This window comes from Chiloscyllium punctatum, chromosome 22 (assembly GCF_047496795.1).
Source record: "Chiloscyllium punctatum isolate Juve2018m chromosome 22, sChiPun1.3, whole genome shotgun sequence".
In the NCBI taxonomy this organism is placed as follows: Eukaryota; Metazoa; Chordata; class Chondrichthyes; order Orectolobiformes; family Hemiscylliidae; genus Chiloscyllium; species Chiloscyllium punctatum.
This window is the reverse complement of record NC_092760.1, coordinates 28,245,734-28,273,415: the sequence shown is the minus strand read 5'-3', so window position 1 is coordinate 28,273,415 and position 27,682 is coordinate 28,245,734.

Genomic DNA, 27,682 nt, shown 5'->3' with positions numbered 1-27,682 from the left:
GTTCAGTATTGTTTCTCTGTCTGTAATCTCAGTTCAGTGTTGTTTCTCAATCTGGACTAACAGTTCAGTGTGTTGTTTCTAGATCTGTCCTCTCAGTTCAGGGTTGTTCCTCTCTGTCTGTGCTCAGTTTAGTGTTGTCTGTCTGCCTGTAATCACAGTTCAGTGTTGTTTTGCACTCTGTTTTTACTGTTCAGTGTTGTTTCTCTATCTGTATTCACTGTTGAGTGTTGTTTCTCTGTCTGTACTCACAATTGAATGTTGTTTCACTATCAGTCCTCTCAGTTCAGTGTTGTTTCAATATCTGTACTCTAGCTGTATTCTTCTTTATCTGTCTGTACTCTCAGATCAGGTTTGTTTCTCAATCTGTAATCTCAGTTCAGTGCTGTTTCTCTATCTGGACAGTCAGCTCAGTGTGTTGTTTCTCCATCTGTCCTCTCAGTTCTTTGTTGGTTATTTATTTGTGCTGCCAGTTTAGTCTGTTTTTATCTATGTGGACTCGCAGTTCAGTGTTGTTTCACTGTCTGTAATCTCAGTTCAGAGTTGTTCCTCAGCCTGTACTCACAGTTCAGTATTGTTTCTCTATCTGTAATCTCAGTTCCGTGTTGTTTCTCAATCTGGATTTACAGTTCAGTGTGTTGTTTCTAGATCTGTCCTCTCAGTTCAGTGTTGTTCCTCTCTGTCTGTGCTCAGTTCAGTGTTGTCTGTCTGCCTGTACTCACAGTTCAGTGTTGTTTTGCACTCTGTTTTTACTGTTCAGTGTAGTTTCTCTATTGTATTCGCTGTTCAGTGCTGTTTCTCTATCTGTACTCACAGTTCACAGTTGTTTCTCTATCTGTACTCACAGTTCACAGTTGTTTCTCTATCTGTACTCACTGTTCAGAGTTGTTTCCCTACCTGTACTAACATTTCAGTATTGCGTTACTAACTGTACTCACAGTTCAGTTCTGCTTCTCGATCTGGACTTTCAGCTCAGTGTTTTGTTTCTCTAACTGTACTCTCAGTTCTGTGTTGGTTATTTATCTGTGCTACCAGTTCAGTCTGTTTTTATCTATGTGTATTCGCAGTTCAGTGTTGTTTCACTATCTGTAATCTCAGTTCAGTGTTATTCCTCTGCCTGTACTCACAGTTCAGTATTGTTTCTCTGTCTGTAATCTCAGTTCAGTGTTGTTTCTCAATCTGGATTTACAGTTCAGTGTGTTGTTTCTCGATCTGTCCTCTCAGTTCAGTGTTGTTCCTCTCTGTCTGTGCTCAGTTCAGTGTTGTCTGTCTGCCTGTACTCACAGTTCAGTGTTGTTTTGCACTCTGTTTTTACTGTTCAGTGTTGTTTCTCTATCCGTATTCACTGTTGAGTGTTGTTTCTCTATCTGTACTCACAGTTCACAGTTGTTTCTCTATCTGTACTCACAGTTCACAGTTGTTTCTCTATCTGTACGCATTGTTCACAATTGTTTCTCTATCCGTACTCATTGTTCATTGTTGTTTCTCTATCTGTATTCAATGTTCAGTGTTGTTTCTCTATCTGTACTCATAGTTCACAGTTGTTTCTCTATCTGTACTCGCAGTTCACAGTTGTTTCTCTATCCGTACTCACTGTTCACAGTTGTTTCTCTATCTGTACTCATTGTTCAGTGTTGTTTCTCTATCTGTACTCACAGTTCACAGTTGTTTCTCTATCTGTACTCACAGTTCAATGTTTTTTTTTGTACTCAGAGTTCAGTATTGTTTCAGTATCTGTAATCTCAGTTCAGGGTTTTCCTCTGCTTGTACTCACAGATAAAGTATTGTTTATCTGAAATCTCAGTTCAGTGCTGTTTCTCGATCTGTACACTCAGTTCAGTGTTGTTTCTCTGTCTGTACTCACAATTGAATGTTGTTTCACTATCAGTCCTCTCAGTTCAGTGTTGTTTCAATATCTGTACTCTAGCTGTATTCTTCTTTCTCTGTCTGTACTCTCAGATCAGGTTTGTTTCTCAATCTGTACTCACAGTTCAGTTCTGCTTCTCTATCTGGACTTTCAGCTCAGTGTTTTGTTTCTCTATCTGTACTCTCAGTTCTGTGTTGGTTATTTATCTGTGCTCCCAGTTCAGTCTGTTTTTATCTATGTGTATTCGCAGTTCAGTGTTGTTTCACTATCTGTAATCTCAGTTCAGTGTTGTTTCTCAATCTGGACTAACAGTTCAGTGTGTTGTTTCTAGATCTGTCCTCTCAGTTCAGGGTGGTTCCTCTCTGTCTGTGCTCAGTTCAGTGTTGTCTGTCTGCCTGTAATCACAGTTCAGTGTTGTTTTGCACTCTGTTTTTACTGTTCAGTGTTGTTTCTCTATCTGTATTCACTGTTGAGTGTTGTTTCTCTATCTGTACTCACAATTGAATGTTGTTTCACTATCAGTCCTCTCAGTTCAGTGTTGTTTCAATATCTGTACTCTAGCTGTATTCTTCTTTATCTGTCTGTACTCTCAGATCAGGTTTGTTTCTCAATCTGTAATCTCAGTTCAGTGCTGTTTCTCTATCTGGACAGTCAGCTCAGTGTGTTGTTTCTCCATCTGTCCTCTCAGTTCTTTGTTGGTTATTTATTTGTGCTGCCAGTTTAGTCTGTTTTTATCTATGTGGACTCGCAGTTCAGTGTTGTTTCACTGTCTGTAATCTCAGTTCAGAGTTGTTCCTCAGCCTGTACTCACAGTTCAGTATTGTTTCTCTATCTGTAATCTCAGTTCCGTGTTGTTTCTCAATCTGGATTTACAGTTCAGTGTGTTGTTTCTAGATCTGTCCTCTCAGTTCAGTGTTGTTCCTCTCTGTCTGTGCTCAGTTCAGTGTTGTCTGTCTGCCTGTACTCACAGTTCAGTGTTGTTTTGCACTCTGTTTTTACTGTTCAGTGTAGTTTCTCTATTGTATTCGCTGTTCAGTGCTGTTTCTCTATCTGTACTCACAGTTCACAGTTATTTCTCTATCTGTACTCACTGTTCAGAGTTGTTTCCCTACCTGTACTCACATTTCAATATTGCGTTACTAACTGTACTCACAGTTCAGTTCTGCTTCTCGATCTAGACTTTCAGCTCAGTGTTTTGTTTCTCTATCTGTACTCTCAGTTCTGTGTTGGTTATTTATCTGTGCTACCAGTTCAGTCTGTTTTTATCTATGTGTATTCGCAGTTCAGTGTTGTTTCACTATCTGTAATCTCAGTTCAGTGTTGTTCCTCTGCCTGTACTCACAGTTCAGTATTGTTTCTCTGTCTGTAATCTCAGTTCAGTGTTGTTTCTCAATCTGGATTTACAGTTCAGTGTGTTGTTTCTCGATCTGTCCTCTCAGTTCAGTGTTGTTCCTCTCTGTCTGTGCTCAGTTCAGTGTTGTCTGTCTGCCTGTACTCACAGTTCAGTGTTGTTTTGCACTCTGTTTTTACTGTTCAGTGTTGTTTCTCTATCCGTATTCACTGTTGAGTGTTGTTTCTCTATCTGTACTCACAGTTCACAGTTGTTTCTCTATCTGTACTCACAGTTCACAGTTGTTTCTCTATCTGTACTCATTGTTCACAGTTGTTTCTCTATCTGTACTCATTGTTCAGTGTTGTTTCTCTATCTGTACTCATAGTTCACAGTTGTTTCTCTATCTGTACTCGCAGTTCACAGTTATTTCTCTATCTGTACTCACTGTTCACAGTTGTTTCTCTATCTGTACTCATTGTTCAGTGTTGTTTCTCTATCTGTACTCACAGTTCACAGTTGTTTCTCTATCTGTACTCACAGTTCAATGATTTTTTTTGGACTCACAGTTCAGTATTGTTTCAGTATGTGTAATCTCAGTTCAGTGTTTTTCCTCTGCTTGTAATCACAGATCAAGTATTGTTTATCTGAAATCTCAGTTCAGTGCTGTTTCTCGATCTGTACACTCAGTTCAGTGTTGTTTCTCTGTCTGTACTCACAATTGAATGTTGTTTCACTATCAGTCCTCTCAGTTCAGTGTTTTTTCAATAACTGTACTCTAGCTGTATTCTTCTTTCTCTGTCTGTACTCTCAGATCAGGTTTGTTTCTCAATCTGTACTCACAGTTCAGTTCTGCTTCTCTATCTGGACTTTCAGCTCAGTGTTTTGTTTCTCTATCTGTACTCTCAGTTCTGTGTTGGTTATTTATTTGTGCTCCCAGTTTAGTCTGTTTTTATCTATGTGGACTCGCAGTTCAGTGTTGTTTCACTGTCTGTAATCTCAGTTCAGTGTTGTTCCTCTGCCTGTACTCACAGTTCAGTATTGTTTCTCTGTCTGTAATCTCAGTTCAGTGTTGTTTCTCAATCTGGATTTACAGTTCAGTGTGTTGTTTCTAGATCTGTCCTCTCAGTTCAGTGTTGTTCCTCTCTGTCTGTGCTCAGTTCAGTGTTGTCTGTCTGCCTGTACTCACAGTTCAGTGTTGTTTTGCACTCTGTTTTTACTGTTCAGTGTTGTTTCTCTATCTGTATTCACTGTTGAGTGTTGTTTCTCTATCTGTACTCACATTTCAATGTTTGTTTTGTATTCAGAGTTCAGTGTTGTTTCAGTATCTGTAATCTCAGTTCAGTGTTGTTCCTCTCTGTCTGTAATCATAGTTCAAGTATTGTTTATCTGTAATCTCAGTTCAGTGCTGTTTCTCTATCTGTACACTCAGTTCAGTGTTGTTTCTCTGTCTGTACTCACAATTGAATGTTGTTTCACTATCAGTCCTCTCAGTTCAGTGTTGTTTCAATATCTGTACTCTAGCTGTATTCTTCTTTCTCTGTCTGTACTCTCAGATCAGGTTTGTTTCTCAATCTGTACTCACAGTTCAGTGCTGCTTTTCTATCTGGACTTTCAGCTCAGTGTGTTGTTTCTCTATCTGTACTCTCAGTTCTGTGTTGGTTATTTATCTGTGCTCCCAGTTCAGTCTGTTTTTATCTATGTGTATTCACAGTTCAGTGTTGTTTCTCTATCTGTACTCACAGTTCACAGTTGTTTCTCTATCTGTACTCACAGTTCACAGTTGTATCTCTATCTGTACTCACATTTAACAGTTGTTTCTCTATCTGTAGTCACTGTTCAGAGTTGTTTCCCTACCTGTACTCACATTTCAGTGTTGCTTTACTAAGTGTACTCACAGTTCAGTTCTGCTTCTCGATCTGGACTTTCAGCTCAGTGTTTTGTTTCTCTATCTGTACTCTCAGTTCTGTGTTGGTTATTTATCTGTGCTCCCAGTTCAGTCTGTTTTTATCTATGTGTATTCGCAGTTCAGTGTTGTTTCACTATCTGTAATCTCAGTTCAGTGTTGTTCCTCTGCCTGTACTCACAGTTCAGTATTGTTTCTCTATCTGTAAACTCAGTTCAGTGTTGTTTCTCAATCTGGATTTACAGTTCAGTGTGTTGTTCCTAGATCTGTCCTCTCAGTTCAGTGTTGTTCCTCTCTGTCTGTGCTCAGTTCAGTGTTGTCTGTCTGCTGGTACTCACAGTTCAGTGTTGTTTTGCACTCTGTTTTTACTGTTCAGTGTTGTTTCTCTATCTGTATTCACTGTTGAGTGTTTTTTCTCTATCTGTACTCACATTTCACAGTTGTTTCACTATCTGTACTCACAGTTCACAGTTGTTTCTCTATCTGTACTCACTGTTCAGAGTTGTTTCTCTATCTGTACTCATTGTTCAGTGTTGTTTCTCTATCTGTATTCACTGTTCAGTGTTGTTTCTCTATCTGTACTCACAGTTCACAGTTGTTTCTCTATCTGTACTCACTGTTCAGTGTTGTTTCTCTATCTGTACTCATTGTTCAGTGTTGTTTCTCTATCGGTATTCACTGTTCAGTGTTGGTTCTCTATCTGTACTCACAGTTCACAGTTGTTTCTCTATCTGTACTCACTGTTCAGAGTTGTTTCTCTATCTGTACTCATTGTTCAGTGTTGTTTCTCTATCGGTATTCACTGTTCAGTGTTGTTTCTCTATCTGTACTCACAGTTCGCAGTTGTTTCTCTGTCTGTATTCACTGTTGAGTGTTGTTTCTCTATCTGTACTCACATTTCAATGTTTTTTTTGTACTCAGAGTTCAGTGTTGTTTCAGTATCTGTAATCTCAGTTCAGTGTTTTTCCTCTGCCTGTACTCACAGATCAAGTATTGTTTATCTGTAATCTCAGTTCAGTGCTGTTTCTCGATGTGTACACTCAGTTCAGTGTTGTTTCTCTGTCTGTACTCACAATTGAATGTTGTTTCACAATCAGTCCTCTCAGTTCAGTGTTGTTTCAATATCTGTACTCTAGCTGTATTCTTCTTTCTCTCTCTGTACTCAGAGATCAGTTTTGTTTCTCAATCCGTACTCACAGTTCAGTGCTGCTTCTCTATCTGGACTTTCAGCTCAGTGTGTTGTTTCTCTATCTGTACTCTCAGTTCTGTGTTGGTTATTTATCTGTGCTCCCAGTTCAGTCTGTTTTTATCTATGTGTATTCGCAGTTCAGTGTTGTTTCACTATCTGTAATCTCAGTTCAGTGTTGTTCCTCTGCCTGTACTCACAGTTCAGTATTGTTTCTCTGTCTGTAATCTCAGCTCAGTGTTGTTTCTCAATCTGGAATAACAGTTCAGTGTGTTGTTTCTCGATCTGTCCTCTCAGTTCAGGGTTGTTCCTCTCTGTCTGTGCTCAGTTCAGTGTTGTCTGTCTGCCTGTAATCACAGTTCAGTGTTGTTTTGCACTCTGTTATTACTGTTCAGTGTTGTTTCTCTATCTGTATTCACTGTTGAGTGTTGTTTCTCTATCTGTACTCACATTTCAATGTTTGTTTTGTATTCAGAGTTTAGTGTTGTTTCAGTATCTGCAATCTCAGTTCAGTGTTGTTCCTCTCTGTCTGTAATCATAGTTCAAGTATTGTTTATCTGTAATCTCAGTTCAGTGCTGTTTCTCTCTCTGTACTCACAGTTCACAGTTGTTTCTCTATCTGTACTCACATTTAACAGTTGTTTCTCTATCTGTACTCACTGTTCAGAGTTGTTTCCCTACCTGTACTCACATTTCAGTGTTGCTTTACTAACTGTACTCACAGTTCAGTTCTGCTTCTCGACCAGGACTTTCAGCTCAGTGTTTTGTTTCTCTATCTGTACTCTCAGTTCTGTGTTGGTTATTTATCTGTGCTCCCAGTTCAGTCTGTTTTTATCTATGTGAACTCGCAGTTCAGTGTTGTTTCACTATCTGTAATCTCAGTTCAGTGTTGTTCCTCAGCCTGTACTCACAGTTCAGTATTGTTTCTCTATCTGTAATCTCAGTTCAGTGTTGTTTCTCAATCTGGATTTACAGTTCAGTGTGTTGTTTCTCGATCTGTCCTCTCAGTTCAGTGTTGTTCCTCTCTGTCTGTGCTCAGTTCACTGTTGTCTGTCTGCCTGTACTCACAGTTCAGTGTTGTTTTGCACTCTGTTTTTACTGTTCAGTGTTGTTTCTCTATCTGTATTCACTGTTCAGTGCTGTTTCTCTCTCTGTACTCACAGTTCACAGTTGTTTCTCTATCTGTACTCACATTTAACAGTTGTTTCTCTATCTGTACTCACTGTTCAGAGTTGTTTCCCTACCTATACTCACATTTCAGTGTTGCTTTCCTAACGGTACTCACAGTTCAGTTCTGCTTCTCGATCTGGACTTTCAGCTCAGTGTTTTGTTTCTCTATCTGTTCTCTCAGTTCTGTGCTGGTTATTTATCTGTGCTCCCAGTTCAGTCTGTTTTTATCTATGTGTATTCGCAGTTCAGTGTTGTTTCACTATCTGTAATCTCAGTTCAGTGTTGTTCCTCTGCCTGTACTCACAGTTCAGTATTGTTTCTCTGTCTGTAATCTCAGTTCAGTGTTGTTTCTCAATCTGGACTAACAGTTCAGTGTGTTGTTTCTAGATCTGTCCTCTCAGTTCAGGGTTGTTCCTCTCTGTCTGTACTCACAGATCAGTGTTGTTTCTCTGTCTGTACTCACAATTGAATGTTGTTTCACTATCAGTCCTCTCAGTTCAGTGTTGTTTCAATATCTGTACTCTAGCTGTATACTTCTTTATCTGTCTGTACTCTCAGATCAGGTTTGTTTCTCAATCTGTAATCTCAGTTCAGTACTGTTTCTCTATCTGGACTGTCAGCTCAGTGTGTTGTTTCTCTATCTGTCCTCTCAGTTCTTTGTTGGTTATTTATTTGTGCTCCCAGTTTAGTCTGTTTTTATCTATGTGGACTCGCAGTTCAGTGTTGTTTCACTGTCTGTAATCTCAGTTCAGAGTTGTTCCTCAGCCTGTACTCACAGTTCAGTATTGTTTCTCTATCTGTAATCTCAGTTCAGTGTTGTTTCTCAATCTGGATTTACAGTTCAGTGTGTTGTTTCTAGATCTGTCCTCTCAGTTCAGTGTTGTTCCTCTCTGTCTGTGCTCAGTTCAGTGTTGTCTGTCTGCCTGTACTCACAGTTCAGTGTTGTTTTGCACTCTGTTTTTACTGTTCAGTGTAGTTTCTCTATTGTATTCGCTGTTCAGTGCTGTTTCTCTATCTGTACTCACAGTTCACAGTTATTTCTCTATCTGTACTCACAGTTCACAGTTGTTTCTCTATCTGTACTCACATTTAACAGTTGTTTCTCTATCTGTACTCACTGTTCAGAGTTGTTTCCCTACCTGTACTCACATTTCAGTATTGCGTTACGAACTGTACTCACAGTTCAGTTCTGCTTCTCGATCTGGACTTTCAGCTCAGTGTTTTGTTTCTCTATCTGTACTCTCAGTTCTGTGTTGGTTATTTATCTGTGCTACCAGTTCAGTCTGTTTTTATCTATGTGTATTCGCAGTTCAGTGTTGTTTCACTATCTGTAATCTCAGTTCAGTGTTATTCCTCTGCCTGTACTCACAGTTCAGTATTGTTTCTCTGTCTGTAATCTCAGTTCAGTGTTGTTTCTCAATCTGGATTTACAGTTCAGTGTGTTGTTTCTCGATCTGTCCTCTCAGTTCAGTGTTGTTCCTCTCTGTCTGTGCTCAGTTCAGTGTTGTCTGTCTGCCTGTACTCACAGTTCAGTGTTGTTTTGCACTCTGTTTTTACTGTTCAGTGTTGTTTCTCTATCCGTATTCACTGTTGAGTGTTGTTTCTCTATCTGTACTCACAGTTCACAGTTGTTTCTCTATCTGTACTCACAGTTCACAGTTGTTTCTCTATCTGTACTCATTGTTCACAATTGTTTCTCTATCCGTACTCATTGTTCAGTGTTGTTTCTCTATCTGTATTCAATGTTCAGTGTTGTTTCTCTATCTGTACTCATAGTTCACAGTTGTTTCTCTATCTGTACTCGCAGTTCACAGTTGTTTCTCTATCCGTACTCATTGTTCAGTGTTGTTTCTCTATCTGTACTCACAGTTCACAGTTGTTTCTCTATCTGTACTCACAGTTCAATGTTTTTTTTGTACTCAGAGTTCAGTATTGTTTCAGTATCTGTAATCTCAGTTCAGGGTTTTCCTCTGCTTGTACTCACAGATAAAGTATTGTTTATCTGAAATCTCAGTTCAGTGCTGTTTCTCGATCTGTACACTCAGTTCAGTGTTGTTTCTCTGTCTGTACTCACAATTGAATGTTGTTTCACAATCAGTCCTCTCAGTTCAGTGTTGTTTCAATATCTGTACTCTAGCTGTATTCTTCTTTCTCTGTCTGTACTCTCAGATCAGGTTTGTTTCTCAATCTGTACTCACAGTTCAGTTCTGCTTCTCTATCTGGACTTTCAGCTCAGTGTTTTGTTTCTCTATCTGTACTCTCAGTTCTGTGTTGGTTATTTATCTGTGCTCCCAGTTCAGTCTGTTTTTATCTATGTGTATTCGCAGTTCAGTGTTGTTTCACTATCTGTAATCTCAGTTCAGTGTTGTTCCTCTGCCTGTACTCACAGTTCAGTATTGTTTCTCTGTCTGTAATCTCAGTTCAGTGTTGTTTCTCAATCTGGACTAACAGTTCAGTGTGTTGTTTCTAGATCTGTCCTCTCAGTTCAGGGTTGTTCCTCTCTGTCTGTGCTCAGTTTAGTGTTGTCTGTCTGCCTGTAATCACAGTTCAGTGTTGTTTTGCACTCTGTTTTTACTGTTCAGTGTTGTTTCTCTATCTGTATTCACTGTTGAGTGTTGTTTCTCTATCTGTACTCACAATTGAATGTTGTTTCACTATCAGTCCTCTCAGTTCAGTGTTGTTTCAATATCTGTACTCTAGCTGTATTCTTCTTTCTCTGTCTGTACTCTCAGATCAGGTTTGTTTCTCAATCTGTACTCACAGTTCAGTGCTGCTTTTGTATCTGGACTTTCAGCTCAGTGTGTTGTTTCTCTATCTGTACTCTCAGTTCTGTGTTGGTTATTTATCTGTGCTCCCAGTTCAGTCTGTTTTTATCTATGTGTATTCACAGTTCAGTGTTGTTTCTCTATCTGTACTCACAGTTCACAGTTGTTTCTCTATCTGTACTCACAGTTCACAGTTGTATCTCTATCTGTACTCACATTTAACAGTTGTTTCTCTATCTGTAGTCACTGTTCAGAGTTGTTTCCCTACCTGTACTCACATTTCAGTGTTGCTTTACTAAGTGTACTCACAGTTCAGTTCTGCTTCTCGATCTGGACTTTCAGCTCAGTGTTTTGTTTCTCTATCTGTACTCTCAGTTCTGTGTTGGTTATTTATCTGTGCTCCCAGTTCAGTCTGTTTTTATCTATGTGTATTCGCAGTTCAGTGTTGTTTCACTATCTGTAATCTCAGTTCAGTGTTGTTCCTCTGCCTGTACTCACAGTTCAGTATTGTTTCTCTATCTGTAAACTCAGTTCAGTGTTGTTTCTCAATCTGGATTTACAGTTCAGTGTGTTGTTCCTAGATCTGTCCTCTCAGTTCAGTGTTGTTCCTCTCTGTCTGTGCTCAGTTCAGTGTTGTCTGTCTGCTGGTACTCACAGTTCAGTGTTGTTTTGCACTCTGTTTTTACTGTTCAGTGTTGTTTCTCTATCTGTATTCACTGTTGAGTGTTTTTTCTCTATCTGTACTCACATTTCACAGTTGTTTCACTATCTGTACTCACAGTTCACAGTTGTTTCTCTATCTGTACTCACTGTTCAGTGTTGTTTCTCTATCTGTATTCACTGTTCAGTGTTGTTTCTCTATCTGTACTCACAGTTCACAGTTGTTTCTCTATCTGTACTCACTGTTCAGAGTTGTTTCTCTATCTGTACTCATTGTTCAGTGTTGTTTCTCTATCGGTATTCACTGTTCAGTGTTGGTTCTCTATCTGTACTCACAGTTCACAGTTGTTTCTCTATCTGTACTCACAGTTCACAGTTGTTTCTCTATCTGTACTCACTGTTCAGAGTTGTTTCTCTATCTGTACTCATTGTTCAGTGTTGTTTCTCTATCGGTATTCACTGTTCAGTGTTGTTTCTCTATCTGTACTCACAGTTCGCAGTTGTTTCTCTGTCTGTATTCACTGTTGAGTGTTGTTTCTCTATCTGTACTCACATTTCAATGTTTTTTTTGTACTCAGAGTTCAGTGTTGTTTCAGTATCTGTAATCTCAGTTCAGTGTTTTTCCTCTGCCTGTACTCACAGATCAAGTATTGTTTATCTGTAATCTCAGTTCAGTGCTGTTTCTCGATGTGTACACTCAGTTCAGTGTTGTTTCTCTGTCTGTACTCACAATTGAATGTTGTTTCACAATCAGTCCTCTCAGTTCAGTGTTGTTTCAATATCTGTACTCTAGCTGTATTCTTCTTTCTCTCTCTGTACTCAGAGATCAGTTTTGTTTCTCAATCCGTACTCACAGTTCAGTGCTGCTTCTCTATCTGGACTTTCAGCTCAGTGTGTTGTTTCTCTATCTGTACTCTCAGTTCTGTGTTGGTTATTTATCTGTGCTCCCAGTTCAGTCTGTTTTTATCTATGTGTATTCGCAGTTCAGTGTTGTTTCACTATCTGTAATCTCAGTTCAGTGTTGTTCCTCTGCCTGTACTCACAGTTCAGTATTGTTTCTCTGTCTGTAATCTCAGCTCAGTGTTGTTTCTCAATCTGGAATAACAGTTCAGTGTGTTGTTTCTCGATCTGTCCTCTCAGTTCAGGGTTGTTCCTCTCTGTCTGTGCTCAGTTCAGTGTTGTCTGTCTGCCTGTAATCACAGTTCAGTGTTGTTTTGCACTCTGTTATTACTGTTCAGTGTTGTTTCTCTATCTGTATTCACTGTTGAGTGTTGTTTCTCTATCTGTACTCACATTTCAATGTTTGTTTTGTATTCAGAGTTTAGTGTTGTTTCAGTATCTGCAATCTCAGTTCAGTGTTGTTCCTCTCTGTCTGTAATCATAGTTCAAGTATTGTTTATCTGTAATCTCAGTTCAGTGCTGTTTCTCTCTCTGTACTCACAGTTCACAGTTGTTTCTCTATCTGTACTCACATTTAACAGTTGTTTCTCTATCTGTACTCACTGTTCAGAGTTGTTTCCCTACCTGTACTCACATTTCAGTGTTGCTTTACTAACTGTACTCACAGTTCAGTTCTGCTTCTCGACCAGGACTTTCAGCTCAGTGTTTTGTTTCTCTATCTGTACTCTCAGTTCTGTGTTGGTTATTTATCTGTGCTCCCAGTTCAGTCTGTTTTTATCTATGTGAACTCGCAGTTCAGTGTTGTTTCACTATCTGTAATCTCAGTTCAGTGTTGTTCCTCAGCCTGTACTCACAGTTCAGTATTGTTTCTCTATCTGTAATCTCAGTTCAGTGTTGTTTCTCAATCTGGATTTACAGTTCAGTGTGTTGTTTCTCGATCTGTCCTCTCAGTTCAGTGTTGTTCCTCTCTGTCTGTGCTCAGTTCACTGTTGTCTGTCTGCCTGTACTCACAGTTCAGTGTTGTTTTGCACTCTGTTTTTACTGTTCAGTGTTGTTTCTCTATCTGTATTCACTGTTCAGTGCTGTTTCTCTCTCTGTACTCACAGTTCACAGTTGTTTCTCTATCTGTACTCACATTTAACAGTTGTTTCTCTATCTGTACTCACTGTTCAGAGTTGTTTCCCTACCTGTACTCACATTTCAGTGTTGCTTTCCTAACGGTACTCACAGTTCAGTTCTGCTTCTCGATCTGGACTTTCAGCTCAGTGTTTTGTTTCTCTATCTGTTCTCTCAGTTCTGTGTTGGTTATTTATCTGTGCTCCCAGTTCAGTCTGTTTTTATCTATGTGTATTCGCAGTTCAGTGTTGTTTCACTATCTGTAATCTCAGTTCAGTGTTGTTCCTCTGCCTGTACTCACAGTTCAGTATTGTTTCTCTGTCTGTAATCTCAGTTCAGTGTTGTTTCTCAATCTGGACTAACAGTTCAGTGTGTTGTTTCTAGATCTGTCCTCTCAGTTCAGGGTTGTTCCTCTCTGTCTGTACTCACAGATCAGTGTTGTTTCTCTGTCTGTACTCACAATTGAATGTTGTTTCACTATCAGTCCTCTCAGTTCAGTGTTGTTTCAATATCTGTACTCTAGCTGTATACTTCTTTATCTGTCTGTACTCTCAGATCAGGTTTGTTTCTCAATCTGTAATCTCAGTTCAGTACTGTTTCTCTATCTGGACTGTCAGCTCAGTGTGTTGTTTCTCTATCTGTCCTCTCAGTTCTTTGTTGGTTATTTATTTGTGCTCCCAGTTTAGTCTGTTTTTATCTATGTGGACTCGCAGTTCAGTGTTGTTTCACTGTCTGTAATCTCAGTTCAGAGTTGTTCCTCAGCCTGTACTCACAGTTCAGTATTGTTTCTCTATCTGTAATCTCAGTTCAGTGTTGTTTCTCAATCTGGATTTACAGTTCAGTGTGTTGTTTCTAGATCTGTCCTCTCAGTTCAGTGTTGTTCCTCTCTGTCTGTGCTCAGTTCAGTGTTGTCTGTCTGCCTGTACTCACAGTTCAGTGTTGTTTTGCACTCTGTTTTTACTGTTCAGTGTAGTTTCTCTATTGTATTCGCTGTTCAGTGCTGTTTCTCTATCTGTACTCACAGTTCACAGTTATTTCTCTATCTGTACTCACAGTTCACAGTTGTTTCTCTATCTGTACTCACATTTAACAGTTGTTTCTCTATCTGTACTCACTGTTCAGAGTTGTTTCCCTACCTGTACTCACATTTCAGTATTGCGTTACTAACTGTACTCACAGTTCAATTCTGCTTCTCGATCTGGACTTTCAGCTCAGTGTTTTGTTTCTCTATCTGTACTCTCAGTTCTGTGTTGGTTATTTATCTGTGCTACCAGTTCAGTCTGTTTTTATCTATGTGTATTCGCAGTTCAGTGTTGTTTCACTATCTGTAATCTCAGTTCAGTGTTATTCCTCTGCCTGTACTCACAGTTCAGTATTGTTTCTCTGTCTGTAATCTCAGTTCAGTGTTGTTTCTCAATCTGGATTTACAGTTCAGTGTGTTGTTTCTCGATCTGTCCTCTCAGTTCAGTGTTGTTCCTCTCTGTCTGTGCTCAGTTCAGTGTTGTCTGTCTGCCTGTACTCACAGTTCAGTGTTGTTTTGCACTCTGTTTTTACTGTTCAGTGTTGTTTCTCTATCCGTATTCACTGTTGAGTGTTGTTTCTCTATCTGTACTCACAGTTCACAGTTGTTTCTCTATCTGTACTCACAGTTCACAGTTGTTTCTCTATCTGTACTCATTGTTCACAATTGTTTCTCTATCCGTACTCATTGTTCAGTGTTGTTTCTCTATCTGTATTCAATGTTCAGTGTTGTTTCTCTATCTGTACTCATAGTTCACAGTTGTTTCTCTATCTGTACTCGCAGTTCACAGTTGTTTCTCTATCCGTACTCATTGTTCAGTGTTGTTTCTCTATCTGTACTCACAGTTCACAGTTGTTTCTCTATCTGTACTCACAGTTCAATGTTTTTTTTGTACTCAGAGTTCAGTATTGTTTCAGTATCTGTAATCTCAGTTCAGGGTTTTCCTCTGCTTGTACTCACAGATCAAGTATTGTTTATCTGAAATCTCAGTTCAGTGCTGTTTCTCGATCTGTACACTCAGTTCAGTGTTGTGTCTCTGTCTGTACTCACAATTGAATGTTGTTTCACTATCAGTCCTCTCAGTTCAGTGTTGTTTCAATATCTGTACTCTAGCTGTATTCTTCTTTCTCTGTCTGTACTCTCAGATCAGGTTTGTTTCTCAATCTGTACTCACAGTTCAGTTCTGCTTCTCTATCTGGACTTTCAGCTCAGTGTTTTGTTTCTCTATCTGTACTCTCAGTTCTGTGTTGGTTATTTATCTGTGCTCCCAGTTCAGTCTGTTTTTATCTATGTGTATTCGCAGTTCAGTGTTGTTTCACTATCTGTAATCTCAGTTCAGTGTTGTTCCTCTGCCTGTACTCACAGTTCAGTATTGTTTCTCTGTCTGTAATCTCAGTTCAGTGTTGTTTCTCAATCTGGACTAACAGTTCAGTGTGTTGTTTCTAGATCTGTCCTCTCAGTTCAGGGTTGTTCCTCTCTGTCTGTGCTCAGTTTAGTGTTGTCTGTCTGCCTGTAATCACAGTTCAGTGTTGTTTTGCACTCTGTTTTTACTGTTCAGTGTTGTTTCTCTATCTGTATTCACTGTTGAGTGTTGTTTCTCTATCTGTACTCACAATTGAATGTTGTTTCACTATCAGTCCTCTCAGTTCAGTGTTGTTTCAATATCTGTACTCTAGCTGTATTCTTCTTTATCTGTCTGTACTCTCAGATCAGGTTTGTTTCTCAATCTGTAATCTCAGTTCAGTGCTGTTTCTCTATCTGGACAGTCAGCTCAGTGTGTTGTTTCTCCATCTGTCCTCTCAGTTCTTTGTTGGTTATTTATTTGTGCTGCCAGTTTAGTCTGTTTTTATCTATGTGGACTCGCAGTTCAGTGTTGTTTCACTGTCTGTAATCTCAGTTCAGAGTTGTTCCTCAGCCTGTACTCACAGTTCAGTATTGTTTCTCTATCTGTAATCTCAGTTCCGTGTTGTTTCTCAATCTGGATTTACAGTTCAGTGTGTTGTTTCTAGATCTGTCCTCTCAGTTCAGTGTTGTTCCTCTCTGTCTGTGCTCAGTTCAGTGTTGTCTGTCTGCCTGTACTCACAGTTCAGTGTTGTTTTGCACTCTGTTTTTACTGTTCAGTGTAGTTTCTCTATTGTATTCGCGTTCAGTGCTGTTTCTCTATCTGTACTCACAGTTCACAGTTGTTTCTCTATCTGTACTCACAGTTCACAGTTGTTTCTCTATCTGTACTCACTGTTCAGAGTTGTTTCCCTACCTGTACTTACATTTCAGTATTGCGTTACTAACTGTACTCACAGTTCAGTTCTGCTCGTGGATCTGGACTTTCAGCTCAGTGTTTTGTTTCTCTATCTGTACTCTCAGTTCTGTGTTGGTTATTTATCTGTGCTACCAGTTCAGTCTGTTTTTATCTATGTGTATTCGCAGTTCAGTGTTGTTTCACTATCTGTAATCTCAGTTCAGTGTTATTCCTCTGCCTGTACTCACAGTTCAGTATTGTTTCTCTGTCTGTAATCTCAGTTCAGTGTTGTTTCTCAATCTGGATTTACAGTTCAGTGTGTTGTTTCTCGATCTGTCCTCTCAGTTCAGTGTTGTTCCTCTCTGTCTGTGCTCAGTTCAGTGTTGTCTGTCTGCCTGTACTCACAGTTCAGTGTTGTTTTGCACTCTGTTTTTACTGTTCAATGTTGTTTCTCTATCCGTATTCACTGTTGAGTGTTGTTTCTCTATCTGTACTCACAGTTCACAGTTGTTTCTCTATCTGTACTCACAGTTCACAGTTGTTTCTCTATCTGTACTCATTGTTCACAATTGTTTCTCTATCCGTACTCATTGTTCATTGTTGTTTCTCTATCTGTATTCAATGTTCAGTGTTGTTTCTCTATCTGTACTCATAGTTCACAGTTGTTTCTCTATCTGTACTCGCAGTTCACAGTTGTTTCTCTATCCGTACTCACTGTTCACAGTTGTTTCTCTATCTGTACTCATTGTTCAGTGTTGTTTCTCTATCTGTACTCACAGTTCACAGTTGTTTCTCTATCTGTACTCACAGTTCAATGTTTTTTTTGTACTCAGAGTTCAGTATTGTTTCAGTATCTGTAATCTCAGTTCAGGGTTTTCCTCTGCTTGTACTCACAGATAAAGTATTGTTTATCTGAAATCTCAGTTCAGTGCTGTTTCCGGATCTGTACACTCAGTTAAGTGTTGTTTCTCTGTCTGTACTCACAATTGAATGTTGTTTCACTATCAGTCCTCTCAGTTCAGTGTTGTTTCAATATCTGTACTCTAGCTGTATTCTTCTTTCTCTGTCTGTACTCTCAGATCAGGTTTGTTTCTCAATCTGTACTCACAGTTCAGTTCTGCTTCTCTATCTGGACTTTCAGCTCAGTGTTTTGTTTCTCTATCTGTACTCTCAGTTCTGTGTTGGTTATTTATCTGTGCTCCCAGTTCAGTCTGTTTTTATCTATGTGTATTCGCAGTTCAGTGTTGTTTCACTGTCTGTAATCTCAGTTCAGTGTTGTTCCTCTGCCTGTACTCACAGTTCAGTATTGTTTCTCTGTCTGTAATCTCAGTTCAGTGTTGTTTCTCAATCTGGACTAACAGTTCAGTGTGTTGTTTCTAGATCTGTCCTCTCAGTTCAGGGTTGTTCCTCTCTGTCTGTGCTCAGTTCAGTGTTGTCTGTCTGCCTGTAATCACAGTTCAGTGTTGTTTTGCACTCTGTTTTTACTGTTCAGTGTTGTTTCTCTATCTGTATTCACTGTTGAGTGTTGTTTCTCTATCTGTACTCACAATTGAATGTTGTTTCACTATCAGTCCTCTCAGTTCAGTGTTGTTTCAATATCTGTACTCTAGCTGTATTCTTCTTTATCTGTCTGTACTCTCAGATCAGGTTTGTTTCTCAATCTGTAATCTCAGTTCAGTGCTGTTTCTCTATCTGGACAGTCAGCTCAGTGTGTTGTTTCTCCATCTGTCCTCTCAGTTCTTTGTTGGTTATTTATTTGTGCTGCCAGTTTAGTCTGTTTTTATCTATGTGGACTCGCAGTTCAGTGTTGTTTCACTGTCTGTAATCTCAGTTCAGAGTTGTTCCTCAGCCTGTACTCACAGTTCAGTATTGTTTCTCTATCTGTAATCTCAGTTCCGTGTTGTTTCTCAATCTGGATTTACAGTTCAGTGTGTTGTTTCTAGATCTGTCCTCTCAGTTCAGTGTTTTTCCTCTCTGTCTGTGCTCAGTTCAGTGTTGTCTGTCTGCCTGTACTCACAGTTCAGTGTTGTTTTGCACTCTGTTTTTACTGTTCAGTGTAGTTTCTCTATTGTATTCGCTGTTCAGTGCTGTTTCTCTATCTGTACTCACAGTTCACAGTTGTTTCTCTATCTGTACTCACTGTTCAGAGTTGTTTCCCTACCTGTACTAACATTTCAGTATTGCGTTACTAACTGTACTCACAGTTCAGTTCTGCTTCTCGATCTGGACTTTCAGCTCAGTGTTTTGTTTCTCTATCTGTACTCTCAGTTCTGTGTTGGTTATTTATCTGTGCTACCAGTTCAGTCTGTTTTTATCTATGTGTATTCGCAGTTCAGTGTTGTTTCACTATCTGTAATCTCAGTTCAGTGTTATTCCTCTGCCTGTACTCACAGTTCAGTATTGTTTCTCTGTCTGTAATCTCAGTTCAGTGTTGTTTCTCAATCTGGATTTACAGTTCAGTGTGTTGTTTCTCGATCTGTCCTCTCAGTTCAGTGTTGTTCCTCTCTGTCTGTGCTCAGTTCAGTGTTGTCTGTCTGCCTGTACTCACAGTTCAGTGTTGTTTTGCACTCTGTTTTTACTGTTCAGTGTTGTTTCTCTATCCGTATTCACTGTTGAGTGTTGTTTCTCTATCTGTACTCACAGTTCACAGTTGTTTCTCTATCTGTACTCACAGTTCACAGTTGTTTCTCTATCTGTACTCATTGTTCACAATTGTTTCTCTATCCGTACTCATTGTTCATTGTTGTTTCTCTCTCTGTATTCAATGTTCAGTGTTGTTTCTCTATCTGTACTCATAGTTCACAGTTGTTTCTCTATCTGTACTCGCAGTTCACAGTTGTTTCTCTATCCGTACTCACTGTTCACAGTTGTTTCTCTATCTGTACTCATTGTTCAGTGTTGTTTCTCTATCTGTACTCACAGTTCACAGTTGTTTCTCTATCTGTACTCACAGTTCAATGTTTTTTTTGTACTCAGAGTTCAGTATTGTTTCAGTATCTGTAATCTCAGTTCAGGGTTTTCCTCTGCTTGTACTCACAGATAAAGTATTGTTTATCTGAAATCTCAGTTCTGTGCTGTTTCTCGATCTGTACACTCAGTTCAGTGTTGTTTCTCTGTCTGTACTCACAATTGAATGTTGTTTCACTATCAGTCCTCTCAGTTCAGTGTTGTTTCAATATCTGTACTCTAGCTGTATTCTTCTTTCTCTGTCTGTACTCTCAGATCAGGTTTGTTTCTCAATCTGTACTCACAGTTCAGTTCTGCTTCTCTATCTGGACTTTCAGCTCAGTGTTTTGTTTCTCTATCTGTACTCTCAGTTCTGTGTTGGTTATTTATCTGTGCTCCCAGTTCAGTCTGTTTTTTATCTATGTGTATTCGCAGTTCAGTGTTGTTTCACTATCTGTAATCTCAGTTCAGTGTTGTTCCTCTGCCTGTACTCACAGTTCAGTATTGTTTCTCTGTCTGTAATCTCAGTTCAGTGTTGTTTCTCAATCTGGACTAACAGTTCAGTGTGTTGTTTCTAGATCTGTCCTCTCAGTTCAGGGTTGTTCCTCTCTGTCTGTGCTCAGTTTAGTGTTGTCTGTCTGCCTGTAATCACAGTTCAGTGTTGTTTTGCACTCTGTTTTTACTGTTCAGTGTTGTTTCTCTATCTGTATTCACTGTTGAGTGTTGTTTCTCTATCTGTACTCACAATTGAATGTTGTTTCACTATCAGTCCTCTCAGTTCAGTGTTGTTTCAATATCTGTACTGCAGCTGTATTCCTCTTTATCTGTCTGTACTCTCAGATCAGGTTTGTTTCTCAATCTGTAATCTCAGTTCAGTGCTGTTTCTCTATCTGGACAGTCAGCTCAGTGTGTTGTTTCTCCATCTGTCCTCTCAGTTCTTTGTTGGTTATTTATTTGTGCTGCCAGTTTAGTCTGTTTTTATCTATGTGGACTCGCAGTTCAGTGTTGTTTCACTGTCTGTAATCTCAGTTCAGAGTTGTTCCTCAGCCTGTACTCACAGTTCAGTATTGTTTCTCTATCTGTAATCTCAGTTCCGTGTTGTTTCTCAATCTGGATTTACAGTTCAGTGTGTTGTTTCTAGATCTGTCCTCTCAGTTCAGTGTTGTTCCTCTCTGTCTGTGCTCAGTTCAGTGTTGTCTGTCTGCCTGTACTCACAGTTCAGTGTTGTTTTGCACTCTGTTTTTACTGTTCAGTGTAGTTTCTCTATTGTATTCGCTGTTCAGTGCTGTTTCTCTATCTGTACTCACAGTTCACAGTTATTTCTCTATCTGTACTCACAGTTCACAGTTGTTTCTCTATCTGTACTCACATTTAACAGTTGTTTCTCTATCTGTACTCACTGTTCAGAGTTGTTTCCCTACCTGTACTCACATTTCAGTATTGCGTTACTAACTGTACTCACAGTTCAGTTCTGCTTCTCGATCTGGACTTTCAGCTCAGTGTTTTGTTTCTCTATCTGTACTCTCAGTTCTGTGTTGGTTATTTATCTGTGCTACCAGTTCAGTCTGTTTTTATCTATGTGTATTCGCAGTTCAGTGTTGTTTCACTATCTGTAATCTCAGTTCAGTGTTGTTCCTCTGCCTGTACTCACAGTTCAGTATTGTTTCTCTGTCTGTAATCTCAGTTCAGTGTTGTTTCTCAATCTGGATTTACAGTTCAGTGTGTTGTTTCTCGATCTGTCCTCTCAGTTCAGTGTTGTTCCTCTCTGTCTGTGCTCAGTTCAGTGTTGTCTGTCTGCCTGTACTCACAGTTCAGTGTTGTTTTGCAATCTGTTTTTACTGTTCAGTGTTGTTTCTCAATCTGTATTCACTGTTGAGTGTTGTTTCTCTATCTGTACTCACAGTTCACAGTTGTTTCTCTATCTGTACTCACAGTTCACAGTTGTTTCTCTATCTGTACTCATTGTTCACAGTTGTTTCTCTATCTGTACTCATTGTTCAGTGTTGTTTCTCTATCTGTACTCATAGTTCACAGTTGTTTCTCTATCTGTACTCGCAGTTCACAGTTGTTTCTCTATCTGTACTCACTGTTCACAGTTGTTTCTCTATCTGTACTCATTGTTCAGTGTTGTTTCTCTATCTGTACTCACAGTTCACAGTTGTTTCTCTATCTGTACTCACAGTTCAATGATTTTTTTTGGACTCACAGTTCAGTATTGTTTCAGTATCTGTAATCTCAGTTCAGTGTTTTTCCTCTGCTTGTACTCACAGATCAAGTATTGTTTATCTGAAATCTCAGTTCAGTGCTGTTTCTCGATCTGTACACTCAGTTCAGTGTTGTTTCTCTGTCTGTACTCACAATTGAATGTTGTTTCACTATCAGTCCTCTCAGTTCAGTGTTTTTTCAATATCTGTACTCTAGCTGTATTCTTCTTTCTCTGTCTGTACTCTCAGATCAGGTTTGTTTCTCAATCTGTACTCACAGTTCAGTTCTGCTTCTCTATCTGGACTTTCAGCTCAGTGTTTTGTTTCTCTATCTGTACTCTCAGTTCTGTGTTGGTTATTTATTTGTGCTCCCAGTTTAGTCTGTTTTTATCTATGTGGACTCGCAGTTCAGTGTTGTTTCACTGTGTGTAATCTCAGTTCAGTGTTGTTCCTCTGCCTGTACTCACAGTTCAGTATTGTTTCTCTGTCTGTAATCTCAGTTCCGTGTTGTTTCTCAATCTGGATTTACAGTTCAGTGTGTTGTTTCTAGATCTGTCCTCTCAGTTCAGTGTTGTTCCTCTCTGTCTGTGCTCAGTTCAGTGTTGTCTGTCTGCCTGTACTCACAGTTCAGTGTTGTTTTGCACTCTGTTTTTACTGTTCAGTGTTGTTTCTCTATCTGTATTCACTGTTGAGTGTTTTTTCTCTATCTGTACTCACATTTCAATGTTTGTTTTGTATTCAGAGTTCAGTGTTGTTTCAGTATCTGTAATCTCAGTTCAGTGTTGTTCCTCTCTGTCTGTAATCATAGTTCAAGTATTGTTTATCTGTAATCTCAGTTCAGTGCTGTTTCTCTATCTGTACACTCAGTTCAGTGTTGTTTCTCTGTCTGTACTCACAATTGAATGTTGTTTCACTATCAGTCCTCTCAGTTCAGTGTTGTTTCAATATCTGTACTCTAGCTGTATTCTTCTTTCTCTGTCTGTACTCTCAGATCAGGTTTGTTTCTCAATCTGTACTCACAGTTCAGTGCTGCTTTTCTATCTGGACTTTCAGCTCAGTGTGTTGTTTCTCTATCTGTACTCTCAGTTCTGTGTTGGTTATTTATCTGTGCTCCCAGTTCAGTCTGATTTTATCTATGTGTATTCACAGTTCAGTGTTGTTTCTCTATCTGTACTCACAGTTCACAGTTGTTTCTCTATCTGTACTCACAGTTCACAGTTGTATCTCTATCTGTACTCACATTTAACAGTTGTTTCTCTATCTGTAGTCACTGTTCAGAGTTGTTTCCCTACCTGTACTCACATTTCAGTGTTGCTTTACTAAGTGAACTCACAGTTCAGTTCTGCTTCTCGATCTGGACTTTCAGCTCAGTGTTTTGTTTCTCTATCTGTACTCTCAGTTCTGTGTTGGTTATTTATCTGTGCTCCCAGTTCAGTCTGTTTTTATCTATGTGTATTCGCAGTTCAGTGTTGTTTCACTATCTGTAATCTCAGTTCAGTGTTATTCCTCTGCCTGTACTCACAGTTCAGTATTGTTTCTCTGTCTGTAATCTCAGTTCAGTGTTGTTTCTCAATCTGGATTTACAGTTCAGTGTGTTGTTTCTCGATCTGTCCTCTCAGTTCAGTGTTGTTCCTCTCTGTCTGTGCTCAGTTCAGTGTTGTCTGTCTGCCTGTACTCACAGTTCAGTGTTGTTTTGCACTCTGTTTTTACTGTTCAGTGTTGTTTCTCTATCCGTATTCACTGTTGAGTGTTGTTTCTCTATCTGTACTCACAGTTCACAGTTGTTTCTCTATCTGTACTCACAGTTCACAGTTGTTTCTCTATCTGTACTCATTGTTCACAATTGTTTCTCTATCCGTACTCATTGTTCATTGTTGTTTCTCTATCTGTATTCAATGTTCAGTGTTGTTTCTCTATCTGTACTCATAGTTCACAGTTGTTTCTCTATCTGTACTCGCAGTTCACAGTTGTTTCTCTATCCGTACTCACTGTTCACAGTTGTTTCTCTATCTGTACTCATTGTTCAGTGTTGTTTCTCTATCTGTACTCACAGTTCACAGTTGTTTCTCTATCTGTACTCACAGTTCAATGTTTTTTTTGTACTCAGAGTTCAGTATTGTTTCAGTATCTGTAATCTCAGTTCAGGGTTTTCCTCTGCTTGTACTCACAGATAAAGTATTGTTTATCTGAAATCTCAGTTCAGTGCTGTTTCTCGATCTGTACACTCAGTTCAGTGTTGTTTCTCTGTCTGTACTCACAATTGAATGTTGTTTCACTATCAGTCCTCTCAGTTCAGTGTTGTTTCAATATCTGTACTCTAGCTGTATTCTTCTTTCTCTGTCTGTACTCTCAGATCAGGTTTGTTTCTCAATCTGTACTCACAGTTCAGTTCTGCTTCTCTATCTGGACTTTCAGCTCAGTGTTTTGTTTCTCTATCTGTACTCTCAGTTCTGTGTTGGTTATTTATCTGTGCTCCCAGTTCAGTCTGTTTTTTATCTATGTGTATTCGCAGTTCAGTGTTGTTTCACTATCTGTAATCTCAGTTCAGTGTTGTTCCTCTGCCTGTACTCACAGTTCAGTATTGTTTCTCTGTCTGTAATCTCAGTTCAGTGTTGTTTCTCAATCTGGACTAACAGTTCAGTGTGTTGTTTCTAGATCTGTCCTCTCAGTTCAGGGTTGTTCCTCTCTGTCTGTGCTCAGTTTAGTGTTGTCTGTCTGCCTGTAATCACAGTTCAGTGTTGTTTTGCACTCTGTTTTTACTGTTCAGTGTTGTTTCTCTATCTGTATTCACTGTTGAGTGTTGTTTCTCTATCTGTACTCACAATTGAATGTTGTTTCACTATCAGTCCTCTCAGTTCAGTGTTGTTTCAATATCTGTACTCTAGCTGTATTCTTCTTTATCTGTCTGTACTCTCAGATCAGGTTTGTTTCTCAATCTGTAATCTCAGTTCAGTGCTGTTTCTCTATCTGGACAGTCAGCTCAGTGTGTTGTTTCTCCATCTGTCCTCTCAGTTCTTTGTTGGTTATTTATTTGTGCTGCCAGTTTAGTCTGTTTTTATCTATGTGGACTCGCAGTTCAGTGTTGTTTCACTGTCTGTAATCTCAGTTCAGAGTTGTTCCTCAGCCTGTACTCACAGTTCAGTATTGTTTCTCTATCTGTAATCTCAGTTCCGTGTTGTTTCTCAATCTGGATTTACAGTTCAGTGTGTTGTTTCTAGATCTGTCCTCTCAGTTCAGTGTTGTTCCTCTCTGTCTGTGCTCAGTTCAGTGTTGTCTGTCTGCCTGTACTCACAGTTCAGTGTTGTTTTGCACTCTGTTTTTACTGTTCAGTGTTGTTTCTCTATCTGTATTCACTGTTGAGTGTTTTTTCTCTATCTGTACTCACAGTTCACAGTTATTTCTCTATCTGTACTCACAGTTCACAGTTGTTTCTCTATCTGTACTCACATTTAACAGTTGTTTCTCTATCTGTACTCACTGTTCAGAGTTGTTTCCCTACCTGTACTCACATTTCAGTATTGCGTTACTAACTGTACTCACAGTTCAGTTCTGCTTCTCGATCTGGACTTTCAGCTCAGTGTTTTGTTTCTCTATCTGTACTCTCAGTTCTGTGTTGGTTATTTATCTGTGCTACCAGTTCAGTCTGTTTTTATCTATGTGTATTCGCAGTTCAGTGTTGTTTCACTATCTGTAATCTCAGTTCAGTGTTGTTCCTCTGCCTGTACTCACAGTTCAGTATTGTTTCTCTGTCTGTAATCTCAGTTCAGTGTTGTTTCTCAATCTGGATTTACAGTTCAGTGTGTTGTTTCTCGATCTGTCCTCTCAGTTCAGTGTTGTTCCTCTCTGTCTGTGCTCAGTTCAGTGTTGTCTGTCTGCCTGTACTCACAGTTCAGTGTTGTTTTGCAATCTGTTTTTACTGTTCAGTGTTGTTTCTCAATCTGTATTCACTGTTGAGTGTTGTTTCTCTATCTGTACTCACAGTTCACAGTTGTTTCTCTATCTGTACTCACAGTTCACAGTTGTTTCTCTATCTGTACTCATTGTTCACAGTTGTTTCTCTATCTGTACTCATTGTTCAGTGTTGTTTCTCTATCTGTACTCATAGTTCACAGTTGTTTCTCTATCTGTACTCGCAGTTCACAGTTGTTTCTCTATCTGTACTCACTGTTCACAGTTGTTTCTCTATCTGTACTCATTGTTCAGTGTTGTTTCTCTATCTGTACTCACAGTTCACAGTTGTTTCTCTATCTGTACTCACAGTTCAATGATTTTTTTTGGACTCACAGTTCAGTATTGTTTCAGTATCTGTAATCTCAGTTCAGTGTTTTTCCTCTGCTTGTACTCACAGATCAAGTATTGTTTATCTGAAATCTCAGTTCAGTGCTGTTTCTCGATCTGTACACTCAGTTCAGTGTTGTTTCTCTGTCTGTACTCACAATTGAATGTTGTTTCACTATCAGTCCTCTCAGTTCAGTGTTTTTTCAATATCTGTACTCTAGCTGTATTCTTCTTTCTCTGTCTGTACTCTCAGATCAGGTTTGTTTCTCAATCTGTACTCACAGTTCAGTTCTGCTTCTCTATCTGGACTTTCAGCTCAGTGTTTTGTTTCTCTATCTGTACTCTCAGTTCTGTGTTGGTTATTTATTTGTGCTCCCAGTTTAGTCTGTTTTTATCTATGTGGACTCGCAGTTCAGTGTTGTTTCACTGTGTGTAATCTCAGTTCAGTGTTGTTCCTCTGCCTGTACTCACAGTTCAGTATTGTTTCTCTGTCTGTAATCTCAGTTCCGTGTTGTTTCTCAATCTGGATTTACAGTTCAGTGTGTTGTTTCTAGATCTGTCCTCTCAGTTCAGTGTTGTTCCTCTCTGTCTGTGCTCAGTTCAGTGTTGTCTGTCTGCCTGTACTCACAGTTCAGTGTTGTTTTGCACTCTGTTTTTACTGTTCAGTGTTGTTTCTCTATCTGTATTCACTGTTGAGTGTTTTTTCTCTATCTGTACTCACATTTCAATGTTTGTTTTGTATTCAGAGTTCAGTGTTGTTTCAGTATCTGTAATCTCAGTTCAGTGTTGTTCCTCTCTGTCTGTAATCAGAGTTCAAGTATTGTTTATCTGTAATCTCAGTTCAGTGCTGTTTCTCTATCTGTACACTCAGTTCAGTGTTGTTTCTCTGTCTGTACTCACAATTGAATGTTGTTTCACTATCAGTCCTCTCAGTTCAGTGTTGTTTCAATATCTGTACTCTAGCTGTATTCTTCTTTCTCTGTCTGTACTCTCAGATCAGGTTTGTTTCTCAATCTGTACTCACAGTTCAGTGCTGCTTTTCTATCTGGACTTTCAGCTCAGTGTGTTGTTTCTCTATCTGTACTCTCAGTTCTGTGTTGGTTATTTATCTGTGCTCCCAGTTCAGTCTGATTTTATCTATGTGTATTCACAGTTCAGTGTTGTTTCTCTATCTGTACTCACAGTTCACAGTTGTTTCTCTATCTGTACTCACAGTTCACAGTTGTATCTCTATCTGTACTCACATTTAACAGTTGTTTCTCTATCTGTAGTCACTGTTCAGAGTTGTTTCCCTACCTGTACTCACATTTCAGTGTTGCTTTACTAAGTGTACTCACAGTTCAGTTCTGCTTCTCGATCTGGACTTTCAGCTCAGTGTTTTGTTTCTCTATCTGTACTCTCAGTTCTGTGTTGGTTATTTATCTGTGCTCCCAGTTCAGTCTGTTTTTATCTATGTGTATTCGCAGTTCAGTGTTGTTTCACTATCTGTAATCTCAGTTCAGTGTTGTTCCTCTGCCTGTACTCACAGTTCAGTATTGTTTCTCTATCTGTAAACTCAGTTCAGTGTTGTTTCTCAATCTGGATTTACAGTTCAGTGTGTTGTTCCTAGATCTGTCCTCTCAGTTCAGTGTTGTTCCTCTCTGTCTGTGCTCAGTTCAGTGTTGTCTGTCTGCTGGTACTCACAGTTCGGTGTTGTTTTGCACTCTGTTTTTACTGTTCAGTGTTGTTTCTCTATCTGTATTCACTGTTGAGTGTTTTTTCTCTATCTGTACTCACATTTCACAGTTGTTTCACTATCTGTACTCACAGTTCACAGTTGTTTCTCTATCTGTACTCACTGTTCAGAGTTGTTTCTCTATCTGTACTCATTGTTCAGTGTTGTTTCTCTATCTGTATTCACTGTTCAGTGTTGTTTCTCTATCTGTACTCACAGTTCACAGTTGTTTCTCTATCTGTACTCACTGTTCAGAGTTGTTTCTCTATCTGTACTCATTGTTCAGTGTTGTTTCTCTATCGGTATTCACTGTTCAGTGTTGTTTCTCTATCTGTACTCACAGTTCACAGTTGTTTCTCTATCTGTACTCACAGTTCACAGTT